Genomic DNA, 25220 nt, shown 5'->3' with positions numbered 1-25220 from the left:
TTTGGCAGTCCTCAGTGGTTTAGTCTGGATCTTGATAGGAACACTGCAGTCACTGTTTTGCAGCAATCATACCTGCTTATCTAAAAGAAAAAAAACACAAATCTAGCGCAGATTACCTGGGCTATACTATGTATAAGAGGTGTGGTAGTCATACTTCTTTATTTAAAAAAAACCTTTTTTTGTTTACATCCACTCTGCAGAGCTTAGAACATTAGTTATGGATTAGTTTGATAAATATAAAAATTATGATGCAGACAAAGATAGTTACATTGAGCTAAAGAGTGAATACAGATTAAAAATCAGGTTAGCAAAGTGTAAGGCCAATGACAATTACATTAGCAAGTCCCACAACAAGTGCAAAGCTGCTTGGTGGAATGTTGCTAGGACTGAACTGGAGAGAAGCAAGAATTATAAAAATGATGATTGTAATGTTAATATCACACCAGATGAATTATGTGCCTATTTTGTTAATGCTTGTGACAGAAGTTCCTCCAATGTAACTGAGTCTAATAATAAATATAAACAGGACCTAAAGGATGTTTTCTCATTCCTACAACATTCTGAACACATTTCCTCTACACATGAGTGGAAAGTGTCTATTTAAGTAATACAATAAATCAATTGCAACGTTATGCAGCTCAAAAGCAGAAAACATTTCTGGTTTATCTAATTTTGTAATTTAAAAAGTAGGATACATAATTGCATATCAACTCTGTTTGCTTGTAAATTGGATATTTACTAGTGGTAAACACATAAAAAATGACAGTAGTCACATAACTATACAAAAAAGGAGATAAGTCATGTCCAAGTAAATATAGACCAGTTTCTATAATACCCATTTTATTGGAAGTAGCAGATTAGGCATCTATCTGACAACTACATTCTCAGAAATTCTCAGTATGGATTCAGACCTGGCTTATCAACCATGAAAGCAGTGGAAAATATTATCTCTTTCACTTTGTCTACACTCAAATCGAAATGTTCTGTCAATGCGATACTTGTAGACCTGAATAAAGCTTTCAACTCTGTCAGCCACAGAATTTTATTAAAAAGACTCTTATGAGTTAAAAGGTGAAGTTCTCTGATTTCTCGTTATCTGAGTAAGAGAAGACAAATTTTACATTTTAACAAAAACGAACCAGACACTCTGGGTGTAACACATCTACATCTACGTGATTATTCTGCTATTCACAATAAAGTGCCTGGCAGAGGGTTCAATGAACCACCTCCATGCTGTCTCTCTACCATTCCATTCTCGAACAGTACACGGGAAAAACGAGCACTTAAATTTTTCTGTGTGAGCTCTGATTTCTCTTATTTTATCGTGATGATCATTTCTCCCTATTTAAGTGGGTGCCAGCAGAATGTTTTCGCAAACGAAGGACAAAACTGCTGATTGAAATTTCATGAGAAGATCCCGTCGCAACGAAAAACGCCTTTGTTTTAATGATTGCCACTCCAATTCACGTATCATGTCTATGATACTATCTCCCCTATTTCACGATAATACAAAACGAGCTGCCCTTCTTTGTACTTTTTCGATGTCATCTGTCAGTCCCACCTGATGCGGATCCCACACCGCACAGCAGTACTCCAGAATAGAGAGGACAAGCGTAGTGTAAGCAGTCTCTTTGGTAGACCTATTGCCCCTTCTAAGTATTCTGCCAATGAATCATAGTGTTTGGTTTGCTCTACCCACAATATTATCTATGTGATCGTTCCAATTTAGGTTATTTGTAATTGTAATTTGTATTGGTAATCCCTAAGTATTTAGTTGAATTTATAGCCCTCAGATTTGTGTGACTTATCACATAATCGAAATTTAGCTTATTTCTTTTAGTACTCATGTGAATAACTTCTCATTTTTCTCTACTCAGGGTCAGTTGCCACTTTTCGCACAATACAAATGTCTTATCTAAATCATTTTGCAAGTCGTTTCGATCATCTGATGACTTTACAAGACAGTAAATGACAGCATCATCTGCAAACAATCTAAGATGGCTACTCAGATTGTCTCCTATGTCGTTAATACAGATCAGGAACAATAGATGGCCTATAACACTTTCTTGGGGATCGCCGGATATTACTTCTGTTTTACTCGATGACTTTCCGTCTATTATTGCGGACTATGACCTTTCTGACAGGAAATCACGAATCCAGTTGCACAACTGAGGCGATACTCCGTAGGTGCGCAGTTTAGTTGGAAGACGCTTGTGAGGAATGGTGTCGAAAGCCTTTTGTAAATCTAAAAATATGGAATCAATTTGACATCCCCTGTCGATAGCACTTATTACTTCATGAGTATAAAGAGCTAGTTCTGTTCCTCAAGTACGATATTTTCTGAATCTGTGCTGACTATATGTCAATAAATCGTTTTCTTCGAGGTACTTCATAATGTTCGAATACAGTATATGTTCTAAAACCCTACTGCAAATCGACGTTAGTGATATAGGTCTGTAATTCAGCGGATTACTCCTATTTCCCTTTTTGAGTATTGGTGTGACTTGAGCAATTTTCCAGTTTTAGGTACGTATCTTTCTGTGAGCGAGTGGTTGTATATAATTACTAAATATGGAGCTATTTTATCAGCATACTCTGAGAGGAACCTGACTGGTATACAATCTGGACCGGAGGTCTTGCCTTTATTAAGTGATAAGCTGCTTTATTACACCAAGGATATCTACTTCTCTGTTTCTCATCTTGGCAGTTGATCTTGATTGGAATTCAGGAATATTTACATCGTCTTCTTTTTTGAAGGAGTTTCAAAAAACCGTTTTTAATAACTCTGCTTTAGTGGCACCAGTGACTTCACCATTGTTATCGCGCAATGAAGGTATTGATTGTGTCTTGCCACAGGTGTGCTTTGTTACGACCAGAATCTGTTGGGTTTTCTGCCAGATTTCGAGACAGAATTTCATTGTGGATATTATTAAAAGCATCTCGCATTGAAGTACGCGACATATTTCGAACTTCTGCAAAACTTTGCCAATCTTGGGGATTTTGCGTTCTTTTAAATTTGGCATGCTTTTTTCGTTGCTTCTTCCTCAACGATCTGACCCGTTTTGTGTACCATGGGGGACCAGTACCATCACTTATTAATTTATGTGGTATACATCTCTCAATTACTGTTGATACTATCTCTTAGAAAACATTGCACAACTTTTCTACACTTACATGATCAGATCGGAGGGAGTGAAGCCTGTCTCTTAAAAAAGCGTTAAGAGCATTTTTATCAGCTCAGGGCCAGATATACTTTGCGTTTCTTTTTGATGGTTGTTGGTGACAGTATTCAGCCTAGGAGAAACTGCCTTCTGGTCACTAATCCCCGTATTCGTCACAACTCTCACTATTTGTCCAGGATTATTTGTTGCTAAAAGGTCAAGTTTGCTTTCGCAACCATTTACGCTTCTAGTGGGCTCACGAACTAATTTTCTGAGAAAGCATTCAGTACAATTTCGGATGATGGTTTTTGCCTGCCGCCGGCTTTAAACGTACATTTTTTCCAGCATATCGAGGGTAGATTGAAGTCACCACCGACTATAATTGTATGAGCGGGTTACTTACTTGAAATGAGACTCAAGTTTTCTTTGGACTGTTCAGCAACTATGTCTTCTGAGTCGGGGGGGGGGGGGGGGCGGTAAAACGATCCAATTAATAGTTTAGTCCGATTCTCAGGTATAACCTCTACCCATACTATTTCACATGAACTATCTACTTCAATTTCGCTACAAGGCAAACTACCTCTGACAGCAATAAATACTCCACCATCAACTGTATTTAATCTTTCTGAGCACTGTTAGATCATCTGAAAAAATTTCGTCTGAACTTATTTCCGGCTTTATCCAGCTCTTTGTACCTACAACTATTTGAGCTTCAGTGCTTTCTGTTAGGTTTTGGATCTCTGGTTCTTTCCCAACACAGCTACGACAATTTACAACTACAATACCGATCGTTTCTGCAACTACCTTACAGGTGTTTTACGTGCCCACTTTCTGACAGACGCTCCGTCTGTGGTTCCCTGAGACCCTCTAACCTAAAAAACCGCCCAGTCCCTTCCACACAGGCCCCGTTACCCGGGCAGCCGCCTCCTGTGTGTAGAGGACTCCTGACCTATTAAGCGGAACCCGGAAACCCACCACCTGATGCCACAAGTCAAGGAGCCTGCAGCCTACGCTGTCACAGAACTGCCTGAGCCTCTGATTCAGACCCTCCACTCGGCTCTGCAACAAAGGACCACAGTCGGTTCTATCGCCAATGCTGCAGATGGCGAGCTCCGCCTTAATCTCGGAAGCAAGACTGGCAGTCTACCATTTCCGCTAGCCGCCCGAAACCAGACAGAATCTGCTCCGATCCAAAGCAACACACATCATTGGTATCGACATGAGCCACCACCTGCAGTTGGCTGCACCCTGTACTCTTCATGGCATCTGGAAGCACCCTTTCCACATCCGGAATGACTCCTCCTGGAATGCACACAGAGTACACACTGGCTTCCTTCCCCGCCTTGGCAGCCATGTTCCTAAGAGGCCCCATTACGCGCCTAACGTTGGAGCTCCCAACTACCAGCAAACCCACCCTCTGTGAATGCCGAGACCTTTGCGGGCCGAGAAGCTTCCTCTGGAACAGGGTAGGCGACTGTATATGCCTCAGCGACATCGTCAGCCACAGATAACGCCCGAAACCTGTTCGTCAAACGAACCGGGGAGGCCCTATGATCGGCCCCACAGAAAGTTTTTCACTGCCTGCCAGACTTTGGAATGATCTCCCATTCGACCACAGCTGAGGGATCAACCTCAGTGCAGGCAGTAACCGGAGAGGTCACAGCAGTGGAGCGATCGGAGGACACGTGGGACGTGCTCGACGACCCTCGCATCCCCGCGTCCCATCCCCCACAGCGTCGCCCCTTGGCAGCAGCCTCAGGCTGTTTGACGGAAGCCAATGCAGCCTGAAGCTGTGAGCGAAGGGTCACAAGGTCAGCTTGCATCTGTACACAACAATCACAGTTCCTATCCATTACTGCACATCTACTGTTTGAAGCTCGTAAAAATATGTAACAAGCGAACAGACAACTCACCTTAGTAGTAGCAGGGACTAGCGGTGTGCTCTTGCTGACGGTCTAACTAACACTGAGCTGTTCTAACCAAACAAAGAAAAGCCTGCACGATACGAGAGTCGATACAACGGGTCGAATGCAGTGGCGCTACTGTACACTACACTGTTATTGAAATAAAAGGTTGTGCCTAGTAAGCACTTGAACACGCAAGAAATTTCAAAAATAAAGTAGGAACTACACAGATAACTGAAAATAAGTCGCTCCTGTTTGAAGCTCGTAAAAATATGTAAAAAGTGAAAGGTGTACTCGCCTTAGTAGTAGCAGGAATTAGCGATGCGCTCTTGCTGACGGTCTGACTGATGGTCTAACTGATGAGGTGTTCCACGAGGTTCAATGATTGGACGCCTTGCTTTTCATAATATGTATACATGATTTGTCCAATAAGATACCACATAAAGCCATATTAAATGCAGATTACACCACCTTTGTTCCAGCTGATATTTCCTCAGACACAATCAACCAGAAAGGTATAGGATAACTCAGAATATGGTTCAGAGCAATCGAATTACAAATTAACCATTCTAAAACAATAAATATTTCTTACAGTCTGTGTAACAATGAAAACTGTGTTACCTCAGTTAAGCTTCTTGACATTTATCTTAATTCAAAATTCGCTTGCGAAACACACACTAACTGTGTATGTGAAATTTAGCCTGAGTCACCTATCTGCTAATTATACTTTAGACTTGTGTGCCTTTTTTTTACAGCTACTCACATATGCAGTGCTGTTATGGGAAAAAAAGAATTTTTATTTGGCAGAAAATGACCATTAGGTTAGTTGCTGGAGTAAGAAACCATATATAATGCAGTGAATACCTTCAAGGGCTCAAAATACTGACAGTTGCCTCACTGCTTATTCTCAGCTGCTTGGTGCATATCAAGGACAACCAAGACAGCCGTAAACTGTAACCATGATACACGTCAAAAGCAGATTATGCACTTCTTAGTTACTGCACTTAAAGAAAGCCAAAATATTTAAACCTGCATAGGGATACAATGATTTAATACGTTACCACCTACAGCACACATTGCATCACTGAATGTCTTCAGAAATATTATTAAAAGGTGCCTTGAACTAAACGCCTTCTATATGACAAAAAAATTTAAGATATGCAATAAAAATGATCTAATCTACTACAGCTGCTGTATGATATGACCATATATTACTTGAGCTATTCCGAAAATTTGTTGTATCATACTTAGTGATTAACAAGTATCAAACATCTCCCATTAATATTTGTTAAAATATTTTTATCAGTAAGTATATTGTGTTTATCATACTGTTTCTTCCTTTGTCATCTATAAAATTTTATGGCGAATCTTGTTTTTGTAAGGGTATGAATACTCATTTTGTATTTCATTAGTGCCAATGTTAACACTGCAATCACAGATTCGATGAATTCCACATTACTACATCAACAAACAGGAAATATTAAATGTGAAGATGAATCATGGTTTGAGGGTAAAAGGAGACAAACACGCAAATTTCCACAGTTTGGCAAACTGTTGCGATTTGTGGCTTTTGCAATTCCCAGCGGTTTCATGGTGTATATTTATTTTGTTTCCCCAACCATTTACTGACACACAAATGTTTTGAAACGTCAGAGGTTAATTCGCACTGAAAGTTTTCATTGGTTGATGGTAACCTTGTTCTCATTGATTGACTGCACTTTCGAGCCTTATGTTTGACATGGAATGTATTTTTGGTCAAGGAAATAAGCGCATGTCTGTTGCATGGGTAACAGCTCACTCATATCCCTACCGGCAGAGATATACCACAGTCTAAGATAACAGTCGCGACACTCACTGCTATAAAAGTTGTTACCGTTAGACAACTGGAGCGACACTAGCGCTCTAAGCGGTTAGAAAGCAGAACTTCAGATGCGTCGTAAACACAATGTTTGTTTTACATTTCCTACGTGATTTACGAAATATTTGAATTATTTTTTTGCCTCCAAGACTCTGTGTAATATCGTAAGACAGAGATGTCCAGTGGCAAGCTACAACACATTTGTGAAGAAACACTTGTGGTATTGGATAGAACTGCAGGTTACCACGTAGATATCAAAGAAATATAAACGCACAGATTCAAATGTAAGAAGCACGGACATGTACCTCTGTGCGCAAAAGAGATCGTCGTCCCATTTGTCATGCCATAGGCTTACTGTTTTTTAATCATTGTCACCTGTTGCCACTAGTACGTCATTCATCTTTATCGTATTCTAAGTGGGACAAGCAACTGCCAAATCGTGGGAGAAATATGCAGTGTGTGTAAATCCCAAGTCCTCAAAACCAATAACACTTTCAGAAGTGCTCTCATATGTTAAATTTGCCATTAAAGGCATTTCTTCCAATGACATATTCACTAGTTTATCGGTATTGGGAAAATGCTGTACCTTATGCTTTAAAAGGTGGAATATATTGTCACTTATCCCACATTTTATTTGCATACCTCTGTAATGTATGCACTGATGGAAGCATAAAACATTCTGACAAAACCTGTATGCCTGAGTGCTGTAATGTAATAAATTTAGTGCAAACTGCTTATTTTCGTCTTTCCACCTTGCAGCACATTTCTCCTTCAGTGGCAGGATAATCTGACTTAACAACAAGTGAAGAGCATCTGTTTTTAAATATTGGAATCTTATAGTAAACAAAATTTGTTTGTCCTTCTCTACTTGATCATTCTGTTACAGTTTCTGTTGCTGTTTGTACTTAAAATGATAGGAACTTTCCTCGTCCCTTAATAACTTTGCACGAAGTCTAGCGATCTACACATCCTGACACTTCACACACTTTTGCAAGACATGAATAACTGCACTTAATCTAGCCACTTCATCGTCAAAGCAGGTCTGCTGACGATTCAGATGAATCTGGCACTGACATATTCACTAGTTCTTAAAAAGGAACATTAATCATTAATACTCACGTAGTTTCCAAGCGAATCCTGACGATACGGTTTAGTAACCTGATGGTATATACCTCTCAGGGTCCTTAGGAGACCTACAAAAGACAGATGAGGTGTCTTCTTCTTGTTGTTGCTGCAATTTATTGCACTACAAACGCTCACGTTTGTAAAAACAATTGTACAAACCAAAATAAACAACTACTATTCGCTTTCACGATCGCACCAAACTCAACAGTTTTACTTACTGGCCGCATGGCGCGCTGCTGGCGCTATAGGCAAAAAAATTGAAATGAAGTATCGCGCCTTTTATGTTACTGTGGATACACGAACTGGAAGTGCAGTTGGTTCGCAGGAACACTTATGAGACGAATGTTGTTAACAAAATGTTTGTGACAAGGAAGAATGTAAATGTTACTGCTGCCCTTTTCACTCGCAGCAATTTAAACTGTCCTCTTAGTGTGCTCCCTGCCGCCATTGGATAAGCAGCTGCCAGCAGCAAGTCGTATACTCCTAGCTCACTTATTTGTTACATAGTTTAATTCTTAATTTCTTTGCGTGTTTTGGGTACTTGCATTGTTTAATTCATAAATTTCGGGCGTATTATAGTTTTTGAGAGTTGTAGCATCGCGTTTTAGTACCTGAATAGTGTGAATTCGCATAGTCGTTTGTCTTCTGTTTTTGTTTTGAACGGCCAGTGTTGGTTGGTCACAGCAAGTGTGCTCCCTGCTGATGTTGGATAAGCATCTGCCAGCAGCAAGTCGTATACTCCTAGCTCACTTATTTGTTGCGTAGTTTCGTATAGGAGGTGTAATTTCGAGTTTTAGTTACTGTAATTGTAAATTCAGGCAGATTGTAGCACAGTCGTTAGGCATTTGTACAGGTTAGTTCACACATTCTTTGCGTGTTTCCCTTGCGTTATCTAGGCACAGACTCGTGTTTCGTATGAGGGCTGAGTTGGCATCCCTTTGCTCACAGCTGCAGGCGGCGCTGACTTTGGTCGCACAGCTTGAGGCTGTTGCCAATGGGCACCACTGTGGGGAGCCGGACTTGGGTATCACGGGGATGTCAACCTCGTACCGTCTGTCCCCAGATTGGTCTGCCGCTATGGTTGCTCCAGTTGCTGCCTGCAGTGGAGCTGAGCCCTTGCCTGTGGTTGATTGTGAGGTCGTTCCAAGGCGTGGCAGGCTGCAAAAGGCGTCCCCGGAGGCTGATCAGAAAGCCTCCCCGGTGCGTCTGACAAACAGGTTTTGGGTACTGTCTCTGGCTGAGCCAGATGCAGCTGCCTGCCCTGTTTCAGAGGATGATTCTAAGCCTTCAAGGTCCAGCAATCGCAGAGGGTGGGCTTATTGGTAGTTGGGAGCTCCAATGTTAGGCGCGTAATGGGTCCCCTTAGGGATATGGCGGCTAAGGAGGGGAAGAAATCCAGTGTGCAATCTGTGTGCATTCTGGGTGGAGTCATTCCTGATGTGAAAAGGGTCCTTCCCGATGCCATGAAGAGCACAGGGTGCAGCCAGCTGCAGGTGGTGGCTCATGTCGGCACCAATGACATGTGTCGCTTTGGATCTGAGGAAATTCTCTCTGGATTCCAGCGGCTATCTGATTTGGTGAAGGCTGCCTGTCTTGCTTACGAGATGAAGGCAGAGCTCACCATCTGCAACATCGTTGACAGAACCGACTGCGGATCTTTGGTGCAGAGCCGGGTGGAGGGTCTGAATCACAGGCTCAGCTGGTTTGGCGACCGTGTTGGCTGCAGATTCCTTGACTTCGGGTTGCGCTGAATAGGTCAGGAGTTCACTACACTCAGCTGGCGGCTACACGGGTAGCGGAGGCTGTGTGGCGTGGACTGGACGGTTTTTTAGGTTAGAAGGCCTCGGGAAAGTACGGGGTGAGATGCAATCTCAAAGGGTGCATGGCAAATACAGGACGTGCTTGGATCAAGGAACAGTCGGAATTGTAGTTGTCAATTGTTGTAGTTGTGTTGGGAAAGTCCCTGAGCTTCAAGCGCTAATAGAAAACACAGAAGCTGAAATCGTTATAGGTACAGAAAGCTGGCTAAAACCTGAAATAAGTTCTGCAGAAATTTTTACGAAGTCTCAGACGGTGTTCAGGAAAGATAGATTAGGCAGGATTGGTGGTGGAATGTTTGTGTCTGTCAGTAGTGGTTTATCTTGTAGTGAAGTCGAAGTAGATACTCTGTGCGAATTGGTATGGGTGGAGGTTATACTTAACAGCCGAACTAAGTTAATAATTGGCTCCTTCTACCGATCCCCAGACTCCGATGATATAGTTGCTGAACAGTTCAGCGAAAATTTGAGTCTCGTAACAAATAAATACCCCACTCATACGGTTATAGTTGGTGGGGACTTCAACCTTCTCTCGATATGTTGGCAAAAATACTTCTTCAAAACCGGTGGTAGGCGGAAAACATCTTCCGAGATTGTCCTAAATGCTTTCTCCGAAAATTATTTCAAGCAGTTAGTCCACGAACCCACGCGAATTGTAAATGGTTGCGAAAACACACTTGACCTCTTAGTCACAAACAATCCAGAGCTAATAGAGAGCATCATGACTGATACAGGGATTAGTGATCACAACGTCGTTTTAGCTAGGCTCAATATCGTTTCTTCCATATCCACCAGAAACAAACGCAAAATAATTTTATTTAAAAAAGCGGATGAAGTGTCACTAGAAGCCTCCCTAAGAGACAATCTCCATTCCTTCCGAACTGACTATGCAAATGTAGACGAGATGTGGCTCAAATACAAAGATATAGTAGCAACAGCAATTGAGAGATTCATACGTCATAAATTGGTAAGAGATGGAACTGATTCCCCATGGTACACAAAACAGGTCCGAACGCTGTTGCAGAGGCAACGGAAAAAGCATGCGAAGTTCAGAAGAACGCGAAATCCCGAAGATTGGGTAAAATTTACAGACGCGCGAAATTTGGCACGGACTTCAATGCGGGATGCCTTTAATACGTTCCACAACGAAACATTGTCTCGAAATTTGGTAGAAATCCGAAGAAATTCTGGTCGTATGTAAAGCACACAAGCGGCAACACACAGTCAATACCTTCGCTGCACAGTGCCGATGGTACTGTTACCGACGACAGTGACGCTAAAGCGGAGTTACTGAACGCAGTTTTCCGAAATTCCTTCACCAGGGAAGATGAATGGAATATTCCAGAATTTGAAACACGAACAGCTGCTAGCACGAGTTTCTTAGAAGTAGATACCTTAGGGGTTGCGAAGCAACTCAAATCACTTGATACGGGCAAGTCTTCAGGTCCAGATTGTATACCAATTAGGTTCCTTTCAGATTACGCTGATACAATAGCTCCCTACTTAGCAATCATATATAACCGCTCGCTCACCGATAGATCTGTACCTACAGATTGGAAAATTGCGCAGGTCGCACCAGTGTTTAAGAATGGTAATAGGAGTAATCCATCAAACTACAGACCTATATCATTGACGTCGGTTTGCAGTCGGGTTTTGGAGATATACTGTATTCAAACATTATGAATCATCTCGAAGGGAACGAGCTATTGATACGTAATCAGTATGGTTTCAGAAAACATCGTTCTTGTGCAACGCAGCTAGCTCTTCATTCGCACGAAGTAATGGCCGCTATCGACAGGGGATCTCAAGTTGATTCCGTATTTCTAGGTTTCCGGAAAGCTTTTGACACCGTTCCTCACAAGCGACTTCTAATCAAGCTGCTGGCCTATGGGGTATCGTCTCAGTTGTGCGACTGGATTCGTGATTTCCTGTCAGGAAGGTCGCAGTTCGTAGTAATAGACAGCAAATCATCGAGTAAAACTGAAGTGATATCAGGTGTTCCCCGGGGAAGCGTCCTAGGACCTCTGCTGTTCCTGATCTATATAAATGACCTGGGTGACAATGTGAGCAGTTCTCTTAGGTCGTTCACAGATGATGCTGTAATTTACCGTCTAGTAAGGTCATCCGAAGACCAGTATCAGTTGCAAAGCGACTTAGAAAAGATTGCTGTATGGTGTGGCAGGTGGCAGTTGACGCTAAATAACGAAAAGTGTGAGGTGATCCACATGAGTTCCAAAAGAAATCCGTTGGAATTCGATTACTTGATAAATAGTACAATTCTCAAGGCTGTCAATTCAACTAAGTACCTGGGTGTTAAAATTACGAACAACTTCAGTTGGAAAGACCACATAGATAATATTCGTTCCAAAGTCATATCCCCACCCCCTCTGTTCCACTAGCCGATCGCGCGAAGGAAAAACGACTGTCTGAACGCCTCAGTACGAGCTCTAATTTCCCTTATCTTTGAATGGTGATCATTGCACGATATGAAAGTTGTTGGTAATAGTATACGCTCTACATCCTCGGCGAAGATCGGATTTTGGAATTTAGTGAGCAGCCGCTTCCGTTTAGCGCGTCGTCTATCTGCAGGTGTGTCCCACTTCAAACTTTCTGTGAGATTTGTAACGCTCTCGCGATGGCTAACTGTACCAGTCACGAATTTTGCCGCTCTTCTTTGGACCTTCTCAATCTCTTGGATGAGACCCAACTGGTAAGGGTCCCATACACTGCATCACTTCAGGATTCTACCAATAAACCGCAATCTAGAGTTTGCTTTACCCGTTACTTGTATAATCTGATCGTCCCATTTGAGATCATTTCGAATAGTCACACCCAGATTCTTGACGGATGTTACCGTTTCCAGAAACTGGGCATTTATTTTGTACTCGTACATTAATGGCAATTTTCGCTTTGTTATACGCAGTAGGTTACACTTACTAATATTGAGAGATAACTGCAAGTCATTGCACCACTCATTTATTTTCTGCAAATCCTCATTAATTTGTTCAGAACTTTGGCATGATACTACTTTCCTGTAGACTACAGCATCATCGGCAAACAGTCTAATGCCGCTGTCAATATCATTAACCAGATAGTTTATGTAAATCGTAAAAAGCAGCGGACTCATTACGCTGGGCACATTTGATGTTACGCTTGTTTCTGTTGAAGTCTCCCCATTCAGGACGACATACTGCTCTCTGGCTGTTAGAAAACTTTCTATCCAACTGCATATGTCATCGGATAGCCGGTAAGCGCGCACTTTTTGGAGCAAGCGACAGTGCGGAACTGAGTCGAACGCCTTTCAGAAGTCGAGGAATATGGCACCAACCTGGGAGCCGGTATCTAGAGCCTGTAGTATATCACGCACAAAGTGGGCCAGCTGTGTCTCGCATGACCTATGTTTCCTAAAAGCTTGCTGATTACTGCAGATTGGCCGGTAATTACGTGCATCCGATTTTCTACCCTTTTTATAGATTGCTATGACCTGGGCCTTCTTCTAGTCAAGTGGAAATATCCGCTGTTCCAATGATCTCGGATAAATTATGGATAAGAATGGTGCTATATTTGTAACATAGTCAACATAAACTCTTACGGGGGTACCGTCTGGGCCAGATGCCTTCCTGGCGTCTAAGGATCTTAACTGTTTTACAGTCCCAGATACACTAAACACGTCAGCCATCCTTGCATTTGTTCGACAATTGAAAGGGGGAATGGTGCTGCAGTCCTCTACCGTAAATGAGTGTTTGAAAGCTAGATTTATAATTTCGGACTTCTGTTCATCATCATCCGTTACATTACCCTTACTGTCAGCAAAGAGGAGGTATTGAATTATTTGTAGCGTTCGTAGATTTTACGTACGACCAAAATTATTTGGGGTTATTTTTAGAATCTGCATTTAAAATAATGCTTTCAAATGGTTTAAAAGAATCTCTCATTGACTTTTTGACAGCTGCTTTCATTTTGCATAATTTCTGTTTGTCAGTCGGGCAGAGACTACGTTTAAAACGACTGTGCAAAATTCTCTGTTTCCTCAGCAAGTTCGTTGAAACAAGGTGGATCCTTTCCCTCCACTGTATTTTTGCTAGGCACATATTCCTCTAGTATGTGGTAGACAATACCTTTAAATTCCGACCAAAGATGCTCAATATCTACGTGTCCCACGGAGAATGCTTGGAGCTGACTATGAAGATATTCATTAATGACACATTTATTTGATTTCCCAAACAAGAAAACTCTACGCTGTTTCTTTGATTTTTTTGCAGCGTCCGCTGACGTAGAAGCCACAACGACATTATGGTTGCTAATACCTTCTTCTAGATTAACTTCCTCAAAAAGATCAGGTCTGTTTGTCGCCAAGATACCTAATATGTTCCCATCTCGATTTGGTTTTCTAACCAATTTCTCAAGGCTGTATATTGAGAGCGCTCCTATAACAACTTCACACGAGTCTTTGCTTCTGCCCCCTGTGATAAACGTGTAATTTTCCCAGTCAGTGGAAGACAGATTAAAGTCTCCACCTATAACTAGTGGATAATTTGGATATTTATTTCCTATGTACTCGAGACTTTCCCAGAAACGTTCTGCGACGTTTGTTGAGGATGATGGTGGTCTATAAAAACATCCTAATACAATGATCACTCCTTGTCTGATTGGCAGCTTTATCCAGACTACTTCACAGTCTGACCCAGTATCGATCTCAACTGCATTTAAACGGCTTTTAACTGCAATGAACACACCACCTTCCATAGCATCAGTCCTATCCTTCCTCAACATTGTCCAATTCGAGTTCAAAATTTCACTGCTATTTATGTCTGGTTTCAACCAGCTTTTGGTACCTAATACAATATTGGATTTACTACTGTTTATTTCGGAGAGTAATTGGGGGATCTTGCTACAGACACATCGTCAATTGACTTACATGCGGCGCAGGCCAGTCCCGGCAGGCCGGAAGTGTGAAGTTTATCGCTTCCCCCTCTTACGAGCAACGGTCGCCCGGCCAGCTGCGGCCTGCTTTTCAACTTCCGGTACTCCATCAATAGCCCGCGCAGCGCTAAATAATACTAGTAGCGCCGCGCTCCTAAGCGCAGAGTCCGCTCTCTTAAGGCGACGTGGTTATCGTCACCGTTGTCTTTGAAAGCTATAGACATTGACCTTGCTGGCCAATTCAACAAACAGCAGCTTATTAGTGGTCCAAATGTCTTTTGTGGACTGAGAATACAGTTCACATGTGATGTTAGTGCTGTCTTTGGAGGCAGTACATGGTTGACCTTGGTTGTTGTGTAGAGGAACCATGCAGGCTATGGTGGCCTTGAAGTTTTCCATGATGCAAACATTTTGGCTTGGAGGACTTGGAGTATAGTAGAGAGTACAGGATTACTAGCGAAGGTTCCCTATGGCACGTTGGTTCCAGACAAGCTGTTTAATTTGTCTACAAGGAGAAAGAAGAGATGTTGGGCATGAAGTCTTAAACCAGGTGTACATAGATGGCACCAAACTTGCAAGGTCTATCTTTAACCAATATACTCCTTGTGAGTATCAAATGGTTCAAATGGCTCTGAGCACTATGTGACTTAACTTCTGAGGGCATCAGTCCCCTAGAACTTAGAACTACTTAAACCAAACTAACCTAAGGACATCACACACACCCATGCCCGAGGCAGGATTGGAACCTAGAACCTAGAACCATTCAGCCACTCCGGCCGGCCCCTTGTGAATAATATGGGGGATTGCTTCAGCTGTTGGACACAACAGGTAGTCGATAATAACAGACTTTGCCATGGCATATTTATGGTGTGACGGAGGGTACATAAGTAAGTCATTTATGACATCAGTGGAATCATGGACATGGCTGACAAGGCAGACGAATTGGGCGTCATCACTCTGAATGCCATGTATGTCAAGGAAACTGTCCACGAATGTGAACCATATATTGGAACTGCCCTTCTGCAACTGAGGTAGCTTCGAGGACTTGAGGTTCTCATCTCAAGTCAGAACTTGGTGCATAAGTATTGGCTGAGCCAACATAAGGTGAGAATGCAATGACATATCCACTATGGCAGGAGCCAGAATTGGATTGAGAGCACCATGAGGAGCGAGAAGCTGATGTGCTGTGTCGTCTGGGGTCTCAATGAGAAGGGTCAAGTGGTGACAGCAGGTGATGCAAGATGTGGTAGGTATGGGCACAAAGTCAACCAGTGAGGGTAAGACAATGGTGGTTGTCAAATAGCAAGGTGGTAGATGTACAAAAAACGAATTGGTTGGCCTAGCAGAGAATTGTCCATCTGCTGGGAGTGAACAACTGGCGGAGGTGCAGGCAGTACAGTGGTGAGATATTGCAAGGTGATACCTGGCTTGAACGGGAGTCAATCGTGGTCTTGTGTAGGTGGTGAAACTTGGAGACCAACGCACTGTCATGTGTATGCAAGTACAAGAGTGTATTTTTCTCACCACTGCATTCTAATGAAGATTAGGTTGGACACATGGTGCTCAGCAGAATATGAACTACATGTTCACTCCAGCTGCCTCTTGCATCATTGATGGCACTTGTGCTTTGCAATCTTAGTCAGGTGTGTACGAGGTGCGGCTAGAAAAAAACCGGACTGATGCTGGAAAAAACATTTATTTACAATTATTTACAATTTCATGTTATCTCCTTCAATGTACTCTCCTCCTCGGTCTCTACACCGCTCCATACGAATTTTCCACTGTTCATACCAATGCTGCAGATCATTTTCGGTAAGTCCATACATTACTTCCGTCGCTTTTCTTTTACTGCTTCAACAGTCTCAAATCTAGTTCCTTTCAAAGCTGACTTGACTTTAGGGAAAAGAAAAAAGTCACAGGGGGCCAAATCAGGTGAGTAGGGTAGATGATCTAAGATGGGAATGTTGTGTTTTGCCAAAAACGTCTTCACTGACAACGCACTGTGAGCTGGGGCATTGTCTTGGTGAAGGATCCATGACTTTTTTCTCCACAAATCGTTCCGTTTTCTCCGTACTCGCTCACGTAGGGTAGCCAGGACGCTAATGTAGTAATGCTGATTCACTGTTTGTCCCTCTGGTACCCAATCAATGTGCACAATCCCTTTGATGTCAAAAAAAAAAACAATCATCATTGCCTTGAATTTCGATTTTGACATTCGTGCTTTTTTTTGTCGTGGAGAACCAGGAGTTTTCCAATGCATCGATTGGCGTTTAGTTTCGGGATCGTAAGTAAAATACCACGATTCATCGCAAGTAATAACATTTTGTAAGAAGGTGGGATCACTTTCAATGTTCTTTCTGTACACTCAACATTTTCCGACACACAGACAAAACGTCAACTACTTAAAACAGACGCCACGGGCAGACTGAGTGCAGGAGGCAGATGAAACTCGAGCAGTAGGCGGAGCGAGAGTCACGTGACAGGCCACGCGACATTCAGCCTTATTGCATTCGTTTTATTGTTTCACCAGTACTAGTCCGGTTTTTTTCTAGCCACACCTCGTATACTGGAGAAACAGAATCCGATGTGCCACACAGTAGGGGATTCACTGTTTCAGTTAATGAACACTGAATAAGACACGAAACTGGTAATCACATAACGAAACAGACTTAGTGCCATCAATGTGCATTTCAGCTACTAAACTCGATGGAAATAGACGCAGAAACTCAGCTAGTCGATATACACCGACAGACAAAAAATCGCAACACCAAAAAATAATTTATATAATGTAAGGAAATTTCGGGAATAAATTTGTTTAGGTAACATATTTAAGTGATCAACATTGCAAGGTCACATGTTCATGTAAACGCAAGATAACCCATTAAAAATGTGAAATTATGGTATATTAATAACTGGTGTAACTGTCAGAATGTGAATACAAATATGCGAATGTGCATGAATTATGTGGTACAGGTGCCAGATGTTAGTTTTTGCCACACTCGGTCAGTCAATACAGGAACAGTTAATGCTCTTTGTGGATGACTCTGGAGTTGTCATCCGATGATGTCACCTGTGTACTAGACTGGAGATAGATCTGGTGATCGAGCAGGCCAAGGTAACATGTCGACACTGTGTGGAGCATGTTGGGTTATAACACCAGTATGTGGGCGAGCGTTACCTGTCCGAAAATATCGCCCAAAGCGCTGCTCCTGAATGGTCCAATCATGAGACTGATGCACAAATTTGCAGTCAGGGTCGTGGGATAACCACGACAGTGCCCTTGCTGCCATAAGAAATTACACCCCAGACCATAACTCCAGGTGTAGTCCCAACGTGTGTAGCATTCAGAAAAGTTGATTGGAGGCCCTCAATTGCCTTCCTCCTAACCAACTCACAGCCATCAATGGCAGCTATGCAAAACCCACTCTCATCAGAAAAGTCAACGGACCTCTATCCTACACTCTAATTAGCTGTTGTTTAATACCACTGAAGTCGCAAATACTGGTGGTTTGGGGTCAGTGGAATGCACTCTACAGGGCCTCTGGCATGCAACTGTTCTTGAAGTAACGCATTTGTAACAGTTCGTTGCATCACTGTGGAGCCAGCTCCGGTTCAAATTGCCGCTGCCGATGCAGTGCGATGCACCAGAGCCATACATTGAATGCTATGATCTTCCCTCTCAATAGTGTCACGTTGCCATCTGGAGCCCGGTATTCTTGTGACCATATATTCTCGTGACCACCGCTGCCAGGAATCATGTACAGCGGCTATATTCCTGCCAAATCATTTCGTAGTATCGCAGAAGGAACATCCAGTTTCTTGTAGCCCTATTACACGACGTCGTTTATACTCAGTGAAGTGTTGATAATGCCGCCTTTGTCGCCTTAAAGGCATTCTTGATTAACATCAGATCACCACATCCAGTCTCAAAAGTAATTAACGCTAAAGATCGTTTAGCGTATACTTAAAGCAAACCTGATTTACAACTTCATTGCGGCGCTACTAGAGATACTATTATACGACTAGCGCGAAATTTGAATATACATCAGCTTTCAAATGTAGAAACATGCCTATCAATTTTCGTTTATGTCGCAGAACTCCTTTTTGGTGTTGCGGCTTTTCTCCATCAAGGTAAATCAGTTATTTTTTCGTTTCTCAAACACACTACAAGCAAGTATGCACGAATACAAAAACAATCCAAAGGAACCCAACTGAAAGATCTACACTTTCTAAGTCGATGTTTCTCGGCTCACTGTAGATAGTCGTAACAGAAGTACGGTTGAGGCCTTGTACCTTCTACAAAAATCAGCGCAGAACAAAATTAATTAGGTGCATGTACCCTATATCACAACTACTGAGATTCAGGAGGTAACGAGCCAATTGAAAAACAAAAATACCACTTTCGTGGACAATAAATTTATCAAAGTACTAAAACACTGCTACATATTTATTCTTAAAGTTATCTGTCTCATATTTAACGAGTCTTTTTGTCAAGGTATAGTCCCTAATAGTTTCAAATTCGCAATCGTTATATCACTGTTCAAAAAAGGCGGTAAAGCTGAAATTTTCAGTTACTGGTCAAATTTCATTGCTAGAAAGTCTTTCTAAGACCCTAGAGAAATGTATTCAAGAAAATTATAGCTCATCTCAATAAAAAATAACATCCTTAGCAAAAATCAATTTGGTTTCCTGCAGAATATTTGAACTGAAGAGTACATTTTCTCATTTTTCAACTAACTCTTCGAGTTCATAAACAATAAAATGTTATCAGTGGAATCATTTGTGATATATCCAAAGCATTCGACTGTGTGGATCACAAAATTCTATTTATGAAGGCTGAGCGCTATGGTAAAACAGGGATTCGAGTCACTGGTGGTTGATTATCATGTGCTAATGTGCTACATCACACTATAAATATTTCACTAAAACTATGTCATTTCTCTTCGACTCAAATCACACAAAGATTACGTTATTTCTTTTTCTGGAAAGCAAATAAAATTAACGAGAACATGTTTTGTAGCGCCCTCTCTCTGATACCTAGAAACCAGTGTCAAGTGCTGAAATGATGGACAGCCATACTACAAGCAACTGTTTTCGACTGTGCATGCTCTTGTGTGACACCATCCCTTCTGGCTCTATGAGTGCTTCATTGTTCACAGCACCAGGTCAATATTTTTCTTTCAAATTAAATGTAATGTACTGCACAAGCATAGAGTATAAGGGGTCTTCGACGCCAGGCTGCAGTAGCGTTTCTGTGGGCAAGTGATTAGCTGTTGTTACAGGTAATTTTTTGACCCAGTTTCGATCCTGCTGCTACCAAGTTCTTCTTTTATTTCTTACAATATCAAACGATTCATTATAAAATTTGAATGCATGTATATAGGTCAATTTACACACCGGTTCATAAAATTAATATATTCACTTCAGTTATGATTACTACCCTTGTAAGTCAAAAGGCTGTAGATGAGTGTAAAATTTCTCTGCCTCGTGATGACTGGGTGTTGTGTGCTGTCCTTAGGTTAGTTAGGTTTAAGTAGTTCTAAGTTCTAGGGGACTGATGACCGTAGATGTTACGTCCCATAGTGCTCAGAGCCATTTGAACCATTTTTTTTAGTGTAAAAAAAAGCGTGTATAAGTGCTACTCTCTGACTTTGCAGTTCTAGGCTCTCGCTGTTCTTCCATTCTATGCACATGCCCCAACACTATAGCCTTCATGCTTCCACATCTACGGTTATTCATTGGTTCTTGTTTTCTGTAGTGCGTACCACAGCAATGAATTTATTAATAGAAGGTGGCATTTTCCATTTGTACTGTATTTATTTTATTTTTTCGCGACCTGTTTCAACCTTCTAGGCCATTCTCAAGTGATTTTGTGGTTCTGGAATAGAATATTATGACTTACATATTGAAATATCACTTCTTCTCCCTTTTCCAGCACTACAACCCATGAAGGGCCTGGGCCTTGTCCAACACCTGTCTCCTCCAATCCTCTCTGACTTCACGAGCCTTCTCCAGTTCTGTACTCCAAATTTTCGCAGATCTGTCTCTATACAACCCAGCCATCACAATCTTTGTCTCCCGACTGAGAAGCTACTCTCTGACTTTACAGTTCTTGGCTCTCGCTGTTCTTCCATTCTATGCACTTGCCCCAACACTATAGCCTTCATGCTTCCACATCTATGGTTATTCGTTGGTTCTTATACAGGGTGTTACAAAAAGGTACGGCCAAACTTTCAGGAAACATTCCTCACACACAAATAAAGGAAAGATGTTATGTGGACATGTATCCGGAAACGCTTAATTTCCATATTAGAGCTCATTTTAGTTTCGTCAGTATGTACTGTACTTCCTTGATTCACCGCCATGATTTCATACGGGATACTCTACCTGTGCTGCGTTCCTTCAATTGGGCCAACTGGCGGTGAATCGAGGAAGTACAGTACATACTGACGAAACTAAAATGAGATTTAACATGGAAATTAAGCATTTACGGACACATGTCCACATAACATCTGTTCTTTCTTTGTGTATGAGGAATGTTTCCTGAAAGTTTGGCCATACCTTTTTGTAACACCCTGTAGAGTTCGTACAGCTCTGAATTAATCCTAATTCGCGAAGCACTATTATGATTATATGATAACGGAACAAACACTGGTAGCAGTTACTTCTGTAAAATATCTGGGAGTATGCGTGCGGAACGATTTGAAGTGGAATGATCATATAAAATTAATTGTTGGTAAGGCGGGTACCAGGTTGAGATTCATTGGGAGAGTGCTTAGAAAATGTAGTCCAGCAACAAAGGAGGTGGCTTACAAAACACTCGTTCGACCTATACTTGAGTATTGCTCATCAGTGTGGGATCCGTACCAGATCGGGTTGACGGAGGAGATAGAGAAGATCCAAAGAAGAGCGGCGCGTTTCGTCACAGGGTTATTTGGTAACCGTGATAGCGTTACGGAGATGTTTAATAAACTCAAGTGGCAGACTCTGCAAGAGAGGCGCTCTGCATCGCGGTGTAGCTTGCTCGCCAGGTTTCGAGAGGGTGCGTTTCTGGATGAGGTATCGAGTATATTGCTTCCCCCTACTTATACCTCCCGAGGAGATCACGAATGTAAAATTAGAGAGATTAGAGCGCGCACGGAGGCATTCAGACAGTCGTTCTTCCCGCGAACCATACGCGACTGGAACAAGAAAGGGAGGTAATGACAGTGGCATGTAAGGTGCCCTCCGCCACACACCGTTGGGTGGCTTGCGGAGTATGAATGTAGATGTAGATGTAGATGTACCATATACTGCTCTGTGTATTTTGGATCGTACATTGCGTTCCCATGGATCCAAGGCATTTCTGATCTGTTGTGTTATTGTCCATGTTTCAAACCCATACATAACGACTGGTTTTATAATCATTTTGTGAACTATCGTCTTCAGCTGTCTTGAAATGTTAGAGGATGATAACATGTTAAGGAAGCTATAATAGCATATTTACCAGCAGCTATTCTTGCCTTTATATATGTTGGTAACATCTTATCTTCTGTAATCGTTTTTTACAAATACTTAAATTGATTTACTTTTTCAAAACCTTTAAACTATTCAGTACCTCTCCACGTCTATTTGTTTCTGGTGTTGATCATTATTTTGTTTTTTCCTTACTTATGACCAGTGCATGTGCAACCCCTTCACGTTCCAAAACTACATAGGTATCCAGCAAATATTCTCTATTTCTCCTAAGCATAGCTATGTCATCCATAAATCCTTTATTTTGAGTTGTCCCATTGAAAACAGTACCATCTGGTTTGTTTGGCAGTTTTTGCATTACAGCCTCCAGGCCTACGTTAAATAGTGTCAGTGATGGATATTGTCCTTGCGTTGAAGATTGAAAACTATTGGAGTATTTTCCATTAGCATTTTGGAGTTTGTGTTGCTTAGGGTCATTTTCACAAGTGTTATTAGTTTTAAAGGCATCTCCAGCTCCCATAACACCTTAAAATGAGCTTTTCTATTTGCATGGTCATAAGCTCCTTTAAAATCCGCATACAGCTGATGCAGCATTATATTTCAGTCATAACACTTTTCCTATAATAACTAAGAGCGAACATTTAATCTGTTATTGCTCTTTCCTTTCTGAAAACACACTGTTGTTCACCAATCATAGCTTCTGCATATGGTCATAATTTCTTTTCAGCCTCCTAGCCGGTATTGTATTGTGCTATTCCTCTATGACTACTGCATTATGTTCCACCACCCTTCTGATGTAGTTGTATAATGATGGATGTGTTTCAGTTTCATGGTTTTTATTCACTTCTCTATATTTTCTGAAACGGTTCCTGCTTTTTTTTAAATATCTCAGTACCAAATACATGAAAATTTCACTTGGTATCTTACCTTTCCCCCCCAACTTTGTAGTTCTTCAACGCCTTAACAGTTGCAAATACTTCTTCCAATGCTGGTTTCTCTTCATCATCATTGCTACCAACTTGTTCCACCTGTTCCTGTTCTTCAAATTTCTTGGTTTCCCCGGACTGCAATAGCTCTTTAAATACAATTTATATGTCATTATGTAACATTAATATATTCAATCTAGTTACACTTACTATTCCTGTTAGCCAAAAGACTATAAATGGTCATAAAAAAGCAAGTATACAAGCAAATTTAATGTGAAAGTTTTTTCTATAATGCAATAAATTTATTATATGAATGTGGCTCTTTCGGTTTCACTGTATTAATTTTTATTGTTCACAACTAGTTTCAGCCTTCTAGACCATTTTCAAGTGACATTTGTGGTTCAGCAGGAGGAAACTGTGACTTACATATTAAAATGTCAATATCTTTAAATTTGTGTTTTCCATTCTTTTGGTTCACAAACACTATCTTGTTCGTTTGTCGGCTTCACATTTATAAAAGTATTGTAAATCAGCAGTCGCTGAACCAACAAGACAACATTTATGATCAAAAACGAATAGAAAACATAAATTTAATGACACTAACATTTCAATTTGTAAAGTATAGTTTTCTACTGCAGATTGTAATTCACCCTTGTAAAAATTATTTTTTGTGTAATGATTCTGGACCAAACAGTCCATAAGTTAATATTTACATTACCTATACAAATAAACGAATGCAGTGTCGTTAGTTTTTTCGAGGGAAGCTAGGAGGTTCCTGTCTGCCTGCTTTTGTCTTTTGCCATCCTGCTCTCATCATGTAAGCGTTGTACTCTGTAGTTCTGTATAAATCACAATGTGTTAATTTTCAGACGAAATATGTCTGAATACTTTCTTCATACTATCCACATATTTATGCTAACTTTAATGTACTAACAGTGTAGCTTTTCAGCCTTTTGTCGGAATGATGCGACATTTAGACATGACAAAGATCCGCCACTGACATGACTTTGCTACAAATTTTCAATATTTTCTTTTCTTTCGCTTATTATACAACTCGAATCATCAGTTATTCTGAGCAGAAGTCTGTGAATTTCAACTAATTACACTGAATAGAGTGATTATCAGATTGTAATATGCAATTTACATTTGAAAAGTCCATCAGTTCTCATGGTTGGTTGCGCTGCTTCCAACATCAGTCTGCGATAATTTCATCTCGCTGCTTCAGCATGTATAGAGAGCAGAGGTGGAAGCCAACCCACACTGACGACCACACCCATAATATTATTAAATAATGACTGTTATATAAAATGATAATGTTTTGGTTGTTCTAATTGTTTATCTTCCTTTAATGGTTGCGCAATTGCTCAAAACATCATTGTATGGATACCAAAACCTGGCAATGAAAAATTAACAAGCCACAGCAGAATGAAAAACAAAATTAAACTAAGAGAGAATTTAGTATTGTGCTTTACTGCTTGATGTAATGAGTGCTAGACTTTGACTTTATGTTTTATAAATCTAACTATCTCAGCAGTATATTACTTTTCTATCTTAGTTATTCACTTACTTTCATACAGTGCAATACATTTAACAGTGCCAAATATAACAAAATTAGCTGATCCATGGTGTATGATCTTGATATATCTAACACATAATGGTGTGTTCCATTATTTAAGTGAATGCAATCAGTATTGTGGTCATTGAGCAGTGGTATTAATAGTGTCCATTGTCAGTTAATGTTATTTACTGAAAAAAAAACGTTTATTGTATTATGGTCAAAACAGGTAAGAAACAAAAAAATGACAGAAAGACATTCTGGGAACATCTCTTCTGTTGAAGAAAGTAATAGAGTAGAAATTAATTCTGACATGGAGAATATGAATGCTGCGGTGTGTAAAACTAATACATAATCTGAAACTGACACATTTCAGTAAATATGCAGTAAATTACTAGTAATGATCAGGTTGCGAACACAATGATTTGACATTCAGCTGCCCCTGCATTCCTTCCAATACAAACTACTAGTGAACTTGATATTCAACAAATGTTGC

The sequence above is a fragment of the Schistocerca nitens genome, chromosome 2, assembly GCF_023898315.1.
Source record: "Schistocerca nitens isolate TAMUIC-IGC-003100 chromosome 2, iqSchNite1.1, whole genome shotgun sequence".
Taxonomy (NCBI): Eukaryota; Metazoa; Arthropoda; class Insecta; order Orthoptera; family Acrididae; genus Schistocerca; species Schistocerca nitens.
Note: the sequence above shows the minus strand (reverse complement) of the source record.